The sequence below is a fragment of the Rhinolophus sinicus genome, linkage group LG05, assembly GCF_036562045.2.
Source record: "Rhinolophus sinicus isolate RSC01 linkage group LG05, ASM3656204v1, whole genome shotgun sequence".
NCBI classification, from domain to species: Eukaryota; Metazoa; Chordata; class Mammalia; order Chiroptera; family Rhinolophidae; genus Rhinolophus; species Rhinolophus sinicus.
In genome coordinates this window covers 142,271,676-142,280,504 of record NC_133755.1, presented here as the reverse complement: position 1 = coordinate 142,280,504, position 8,829 = coordinate 142,271,676, and positions in this window count along the sequence as shown.

The window sequence follows — 8,829 nt, the reverse complement described above, 5'->3', positions numbered from 1 at the left end:
CTTAATTCTCAGACCTCGTGAACACTGGGATTGTTAAAAACAAGCTTTGGAGAACATGAGGATTAGCAGACTGGAAGAAATAGAGTCAATGAATGGGAGGAAAAAGCAAACGAAGCAATATAATCTTCCAAAGTTTGCAAGGTAGGAGATTATTGAGTTTTAAGGTGAGCCCAAACCAGGTAGGACTTTCATACACATCAGTTTATTTAATCCATACAACAATCCCTCAAGATGGATTATGCTCAGGTGACAGATAACATTAATAATACCAAAATACAGAGATTTCCTGATTCGATTTTCAATGTCACACAGTTAAAAGTGATGAATCTAGCACAGTATTTTTCAACTGGGAGTGATTTTTGCGCCGATAAGACATTTGGCAAAGTATGAAAATATCTTTGGTTGTTATATCCCAGAGTAGGGTTAGGGGGAAGGAAGTAGAGGGGAGGGGAGTGGTATTGCTACTTGCATCTAGTGGGTAGAGGTCAGGGATGCTGCTTAGCACCCTACAATGCACAGGACAGAGGATAGCCCCCCAAACATCAACAGTGCTGCTGTTGAGGAAACTTATTTAGCACAGTCTTTCAAATGTAGCACATAATCTTTGCATAACACCTCTCTATACACACCTCAACCAGGTTGCTTGCTCCACTACTGCCAACATTAGACTAAGAGAGTCTTGGCAGAAGTTTCTCGAATATGTGTTTTGTATAGTACACAAGACTGAATTACAAACTCCAAAGTAAGAGTAAGGCCCAACTCTCTGTGTTTTTAACAGCCTTCCTAAAGGTTGAGAACCAGTAATATTTTTTTATATAAATCTGATGAATTTGGTCATTTGAAAGTCATCACAGTCTGATAACAGTGTGCCATTTGAGAAGGTGATTGGAACCAGAAATTGGGGCAGAAGTTAAGGGGCAGGGTCCTGTTATATAAAAGGGCCCAGTGCTGAAAGGAAAAGCTCCATGAAAAAAAATTATTCTTAAGATAAGTTGCAAAGATGAAAAAGTATTTGTCCTGCAATCAAGTTGCCAGAGTGCCTTCCAGGCAAGGAAGCCAAATAAGCACAAGTAAGGGGGCCTGTAGCAGCATAGCTTATGTTAAGACAACAAGAAGTTTCGCTTGACTAGAGGACAGCCAGGGCAGTGTTGGCAAGGATGGACACCAGTGTGAAGGGCAGGAATGAAGAGTTTGGCTGGGTAAGCTGGAGGCCATAGGTAGAGCTAATGGAGGAGGTAAGGTGAAAACTTTCAAGCACTGAAATACCAAAATTAGATATGCAGTCTAAAAATATGACCCTCACAGCTATTTGGAGGGTGGATTCCAGTGGAATAAGAGGCTAGCAAAGAATTGGAAGGACACTGCCATACCCATTTCATTATTGGTTTCCAAAGTGGGAAGAATGTACCATAGGAGGCGTGCAAGCGGATCCATTACGGCATGGGAAGGAAATATCAGAACTTCTGTTGATATGCGTTTACTATACCGTCACCTAAAAAAATATGGCTTAGTAGCATTTAATACATGGATTAATACAGAGAACTTCACTTTGTCCATGTATCAGAGGGCCACATGCCTCTTCCTGATGGAAGAATCGAGAGAGTTCTACAATGTGGAAGAGTTGGCAGGGCACCCCTCATCTTTAGTACTTTAGACTTCATATTTCAGCTAACATGTGCCCAGTTTAGTGGATTTATGACTTATATTATTTAATTTAAATTAAACTAGCCCTCACAAAATAAACCCAACTTTTAGAAAAGTCCTGCAAAGAGATGTTAGATTATGAATAATTCAAATGCAAGGAAATGCCAGAACTTAACCTTCTTCTCCTAGCCCAAACTCTTTCTGAAACGCATTGTAACCTAAAAGCAATACCTACATAGATCTGAAGAGAAGCTGGTCAACAGTCTGAATTATCCATAACTTTACTTGAAATATTGCTTTATATTAATAAAGAAAAGCTTTACTCAAAACATATGTTGTGCTTTGAGATGTTAACTATTGTTCGTGTAAAGTCATAAAAACTAATAAGGCGTTTAAGCAATGAGAATGAAAAAAATATACCGTGACCATATGAATAACATCTCAAAACGTCACGTCGAGCAAAAGAGGTCTGACACAAGGAGGATATGCTCTCTGACTGCATTTATATAAATTTCAAAAGTGGTAAAACTCATCTGTCCAAGGTCAGGCTAATAGTTAACCTTGGCAGTCGGGGGCGGGGTGTGATAACAAGGAGAGGGCACAAGGTGGGGGGGTCTGGGGTACTGGCAATGGCCTATTTCCTGACCCTATTTTAAATTACACAGTTATACTTCTATGTTCACTTGGTGAAAATTCAAACTAGACATTTAAGATCTGTCCTCTTTTCTCCAGGTATATTATTGTTCAATGAACACTTTACTGACAATAATTTTTGAAAGCAAGATGTTTAATCATAAAGTATTACCAAGTACATTGACTAGTTTCTGTAATTTGTGGGGGGGAAATGCTTTTTTGCTGTTAATAAACACAACTTTTAAAAATCATGGTTTTGTTCCACTGTATCTCATCAAAAATGTATACTTGTATAAAATATTAGACAAATAGTGCAAGGATTTAATTTCATCAACTATAAAAAATAATATGTGGGAGAGTTTGAACTCATCAGTTTCCTGATGGGGGTATGCCACAAAATAATCTCACCCATCCAAGCAAAGGCTGATAAGAGTTTGAACTCCATCAGTAGTATTGGGAATGAGAGAAGGAAACGGAGAGAAGAGATGACAAGAAGAAAGAACTACAGGACCAATGAGACTGTGGGATGCATAAAAGGGAACAAGAGTTCCTGGTGTCTTCCAGATTTCCCTGTGGGCTCTGAGAGGTTGGCAATGCCCTTTACTAAGAGGAATCTCAGAAAAACAGTGGGTGTGGAAAAGGTGCAGACATTTAGAATATGGAAGGCACACAGTTTTCATTTCAATCCACAAGAGTAACCCCATATCATTTAGTCAGCATCTAAAAAAATGAGTAATTTACTACTTTCTGAAGCCACCCAAAGAAGTGTGACTCCTAAGAGGAAATACTAATTAATGTTGTATACTTATGGTTACACTAAAAATATCATCTGCTTTTGAAAGACGGTCTAGGAAAAATTATTCTAAAATCAAGTACTATAATTATTTCTGTAAGTGTGGAAAAAAGTGCACAGTATTTTATTAGCAGGTCTGCGAAAAAGGGCAGTGTAATTAATCAGTTATAGTCTTAAAATTAGGTTTCTTTTAAAACATAAAAGTCAAAGAAATGCATTCATTTTTTTAATTGAGGCTTTAGGAATGTGTTTTAAATTAACATCATGAAAATGTTATTAGGACAAAAATCATCTGCTTTGCCCGTAAAAGACCTTGTTCTCAATAATGCGCATCAAGTGTATCGTCTCTAATAAGACTTTGCCCTTACTTGGCTTTTTCTTTAATCTAAAAAGCTTTAATTTCTTTATAAATATTTATCCAGCTCTCATGTGCCTCAAGAGGATAATTCTCTGAGAGATTAAACCACAAATAGTCGCCTGCCTTTCCCTCAGGTCACACAGTCAGGAAAGGACAACCCAGTCCAGACTTCTTGGTACCCAGGTTACCCCATTTATTACAGTAAAAAGTTATTCTATGAAGCTATGAAAGGCAGTTGGGAGCCCCTAAAATGTGTTGGAGGACCAGAAAAAAACCCCAAATAAGAAAGGAACCTATGGTGGAAGAAAGAGAAAACTGGCTCCAGTATTTAAAGGATCACTCTCACTCCTGCTTGAAGTATTTCCTTTCTATTCTATTCACTGTCTGTAGCTGATAGAAGGCCGCTTTCGCTTCTTTTCCCTTCCTTCACTTCCTTCCTTTCCTTTTCTTTCTTCCTTCCTCTCTTTCTTTTTGCTCAAGTCACTCACTGGTTACTGACTATAGGTCAGTACTGTGCACGCATTAGGGATTGCCAACATAAATAGTTCCCACCCTCAAGAAGATCGGAGTTTAGTAAAGAACTTAAGTTTTAGTCCAGGAGAGCCATGCCATTTACACATTTTTTGGCCCACAAAGCATTGAGACTCTTTTAATCTGACCAGGAAGCTATTAGTACTTGCGCTTGGAAATTTAAAACACTGAAAGATTGGCATCTTAAAACCATAGGCCTTCTTAGACTCATCTTTTATTAGGTAAATTCCTTCCACACAGGAATAAAGGCAAAGAAAGTTTGCTTTACCAGTGGATGACGTCTTTCCAAGGCTGGAAGTGATTTTTTACCATAATTATTTCTAATGATCCTGAGGCACACAGTAAACATTTCAGAGCACCATCCTAAAACCCCAGGCTCAGAGGTACATAGCTTTAAAAATCCTAGTTACTTCTCTCCCCTGCCTCACAGGTTTTGCTCATAATAAGACTCTATCATACAACAGATCACAGACACAAGCAAGCATGCTTTTCTTCTAATGGGCGCTGCCATGTTCCTAGACTGTGATTGCCCTTCTTATTCCTCAGCCAGCTAGGAAAGTTGAAAGATCAGGGCTTCCCTGCGTGGGCCAGGGATTTCTGGGAGATTCAGACCATATTGGGACCTGGGGTCTGGAACCGCTGCTTTCTTAATGCAGAGACCACCCTGTTGTTTGGAAGATGCAAGGCTGATGTTAGACGTAATGAAATGGATACGTGAACATCAGCCAGTGCACCTGAGTGTCCTCCCTCAGGGCTCTGCGGTGTAGAAAGTGCTCTGAGGCGGTTGGAGAGTGGGGCATTCGGTGAGATGTTCCTGCTCCCTGGCACACAGTGACTTCCAATGACATAGTCAAATGAAATGGAACCAGAGTCGTGCAGATAAAGCAGATTTTTTGCCTAGTGACCTGCTGTAAAATGTAATCAGAGCTTTCCTTTAATGGACTGAAAATCCAAACCAATTAGAAAACTGTCTGACCCAAACTATAGTTCAGTTCAAACTATGAGAGGCTATTGTCTTTAATGTACTTCACCTCTCCCCTGAAACAAGCCCTGCTGCTTTCGGAAAGGTTACAATTATGCCCATGCAGCAAAACTATAAATGGCCTGCCTTAAAAGGAGCAGAAATCAAAATGATATCCTGAGTCCTTTCCCTTAGCAAGATGAAACCACAGACATTGGAGAAGCGTGGCTGCTATATTTTCAGGCAAAAGACCTGGGGACATGGGGCAAAAGGAACTTTAATAAATTGATATTTATTAAAATAACCATGAGAGGAGTTTCGGGTGCTTTTCCTAACCTTATTCAGGAGGGCAGCACAAATCCCTGCGTATCAATGCCCAAAGGTAAGGAGTCTCTATTTCCCAACAGCAGATGCATGGATGTAATGAGACCGACCATGAATTCCAGGGCCTAGAAAATCAAACTGAAGGTACAGTGTGCATGAGCAGCAGAGATAGTAGTCTATGACCCTTTCGTCCAATATATGATAATACCAGGAAGCCATTAATTTTGAAAAAGTCAGAGGTAGGCCAAATTAACCAAAATATTGCTTGCATCTGGTTATATGAAAGTCCTGAGCAGGCTTGCAAGACTAGAGAAACTGATCTCAAATCATATGTGGAAAGAAAACACAAGAATATCTAAGGCAGATTACAAGACAGTGAACTCTCCATGCTGTGGAGATGAGAGACAGCAGGGGCAGACGTGCCGGCAGCAAACACTGTTACCTGCCTACAGAAGGCCTCACAGGGGGTTCTTAACTTGGTGGCCTAGATATGGATTGACTGCCTCAAATGTCAAAACACACCCTTCTTTGCCTGGCTTTGTGATACTATAGCAGGACCCTGTAAACATCTCCTTTGCTGGCTGGATCATATAAAGCTTTTGCCAATAGAAGGCAAGAGAGAGACTGCAAGGCCAGAATAGTTGTCAGCCTCCACCTATACCCTCCAGCAAGGTTCTCCTGTACTGGTGGGTCACACAGATCCTCTCATCAAAGGTTCTGAACCTCAGCCTGGGGGTGAGGGAGGAGCTGCCTCTAAGTTTCTAAGTTCCTTCATTGTTCACTTTTTCTCAGCCTAGGGATGGCTGCTACTTTCTGTAGTTACGAATTCTTTACCTCTTGGAGTCCTTTTTCATTCCTTTTAGTTGTTAACTACCTTTTGCAAGTTAACAATTCTTCAGATTAAATTTTCCCTCTTCAAATCACTGGTGCAGTTTCTACCTCTATGAGGTCTCCATGGAGATAAGGTCTCCAAGGGTTACCACAGGTCTGGTACTTGCCTTTGCAGATCTAGAAACTCATAGAATACGGAGAATTTAGGGTTTTGGTTTTTCTTATCATTGGAAAAACTTAGTTTAAAACCTGGTTCTACCATTCGTTAGCTTTATAATCAAGAAAACTTTTATAAGTAACAGTTTTACTTAAAGGAGATCATTCATTCATTTGATACATATGTTTATCATTGAGATCATACTACATGCTAGGTACTATTGTACAGATTAGAACTACTGACAAAAATCCCTGCCCCCAAGAAGCTTATATTCTGGTAGGAAAAGACTGGCAATAAATAAAAGTAATATATGAGATATACATGTAGTATCTTATGTGATAACACACGATATGGAAACAAAAAATATAAGGCAGAAAGAGAGGATAGAAAGTGTAGGGAGGTTGAAAGTTTAAAAAGAATGATTGGGGGAGTGCACTTTCCCTTTCCACCAAAGACTAAAGATTGCATTTCCCTGGCTGGAGCTGAAACACTGAAGACAAAACACAGAAGACATCTCATTGGACCAAAGTGCAGCAGAGCAGGTGAAGCAGGGCAGAGTGGAGCAGAGAAAGTGGAGCAGAGCAGAGCTGTCTAGCCAGAAGGGGCCCTCACCCCAGGACCACCTCACAACTATGCTGTTCACGCCATGCTATTCCCACAGCCGTGCTGTTTCACAATTGAGTGGTTTGTACTGAATAAAGTTTCCTTCTTCACCGCACCCCAAATTGGGGATTCCTGTTGGTGTTGAATTGGCGCCAATGATCATTGGTTGACAAAATTAGAACATGACCAATATTTTTGCATCTATCTTTTTCTTCCCCATTTTATCCACTTGCCAATTGTATTCCCAATTTATTATTCCCTGTTTATTAATTTGTACTTTTAACCCCTTCCCATGTGTGTCCCCAACAACATTATTATTCAGTTTTACTTGGTTTTGAGCTTTATAAAAATATCAATCATTGTGATTTTTTTCACTTAAGAAGTTTATGACTCATGCATTCATATTCATTGCTTTATAGAGTTGCCTTGTGTGAATATGCCACAAATTTACTATTCTACTGGCCAATTTGTTTCCAATTTTTTGCTGTTATGAGCAATAGTACTGTGAACATTTTTATTCATTCCCCTGACACACTTGTGCAAATATTTAATATGAGAGCATCAAGTAGTGGTTGCTGGTGCCAATTCAATGCCAACAGGAGTCCCCAATTCAGGGTGCAGTGAAGAGGGAAACTTTATTCAGTGCAAACAGCTCGATTAAAAAAAATGAATGATTAGGGAAAACGTCTTTGTGAATATAGTATTTGAGCCAATTCTTGAAGGAGATGAGAGAATTAGCCACGAGGATAGCTGGGGAAAAGTTATTCCTGGTTAGGAATTGTTCCCAAAAGTCTTGCCTCGAGGGTTCATGGACCAGTATGGCTGGAGCAGAGTGAGTAAGGGAAAGAATTCTAGGAAATGAGGTCAGAAAGGTAGCAGGGAGTGAAATTGTGAAACATGGAAAACATTTAACCCAGTGCCTGACACCTTCTCCCTGAATGGTTGCTATAATAGCTACCTTTGGGATGGTGAGTTCCTAATGGAGAGAGAAGCCCTTGGATCAGGAATCACATCCTATTCACTTTTGAATGTCTAGTACGTATGATAGAGTCCAGCACAAAGAAAGTGCTGAATGAATGATGAACAAATTATTTACTCTAATTATACACATGGGACTGCTGTGTGAGGTCAGAACATGAAGTTATTAATTTATAACATGTGATACACCTCTCTAATGTACTAATTATGTCAGTTGGCTACCCAGGACACTTTCTACTAGATATCAAGGTAGTTAGGGAGCCTAATTAATCAGGAGAGAACTGCTTAATAAGCGTGGAATAAGGTCAAAGAAAGCTGGAGAGTCTTAAGGGATGGTGCTTGCAATCCTGTCTTCCTTGCCCTGCCAATTTTACAGATCAGAAGACATGGCTAGTAAATTGGGTCAAAGCAGGAAATGGAATAAACACACAAGAGACTCTTGTTGCCTCTCCAAGACTCATCCTCTCTCTCTGTAGCCCACAGTTATTATATCCCTCTCCGATAGTTCTTCTAACAGGTACCAGGGAGCTACCTGCTTCAGAGGAATCTGGGCCAGCATACCAGTTCCAGAGAGTGAATCACAATTGATCTAAACCAATTGCAGTAATCCCATTCTTCTTAAAGAGATTACTTAAACAAAAGCATCTGACTCAATATTGACTAATAAGACATGAGAAGAGGACTAGTGGGGGAGTCTCTGGAGAAGTTTTTTCACTCTTATATACATTTACATGAGGACAGAAGCATGCTGTTGTGCTTCTTATACAGCTGTGTGCAGAAGTAATGCTTGTAGTTGATACAGGTCTCTTGCATCCATGTGGAAAAAGCCTAGGTGTTCAGATACAGTATGCTGAGGAGGGTCCCAGTTCAAGACGGTGACACAAGAGGATCCTGAGCTCACCGTCTCACACCAAATCTACACAACAAATCGACACAACAAATCTACACAACAAATCTATAGGTACACATGGAATACCTTCCTCCGAAAGAAAACCTAAAAATCAGCTGGTGACACA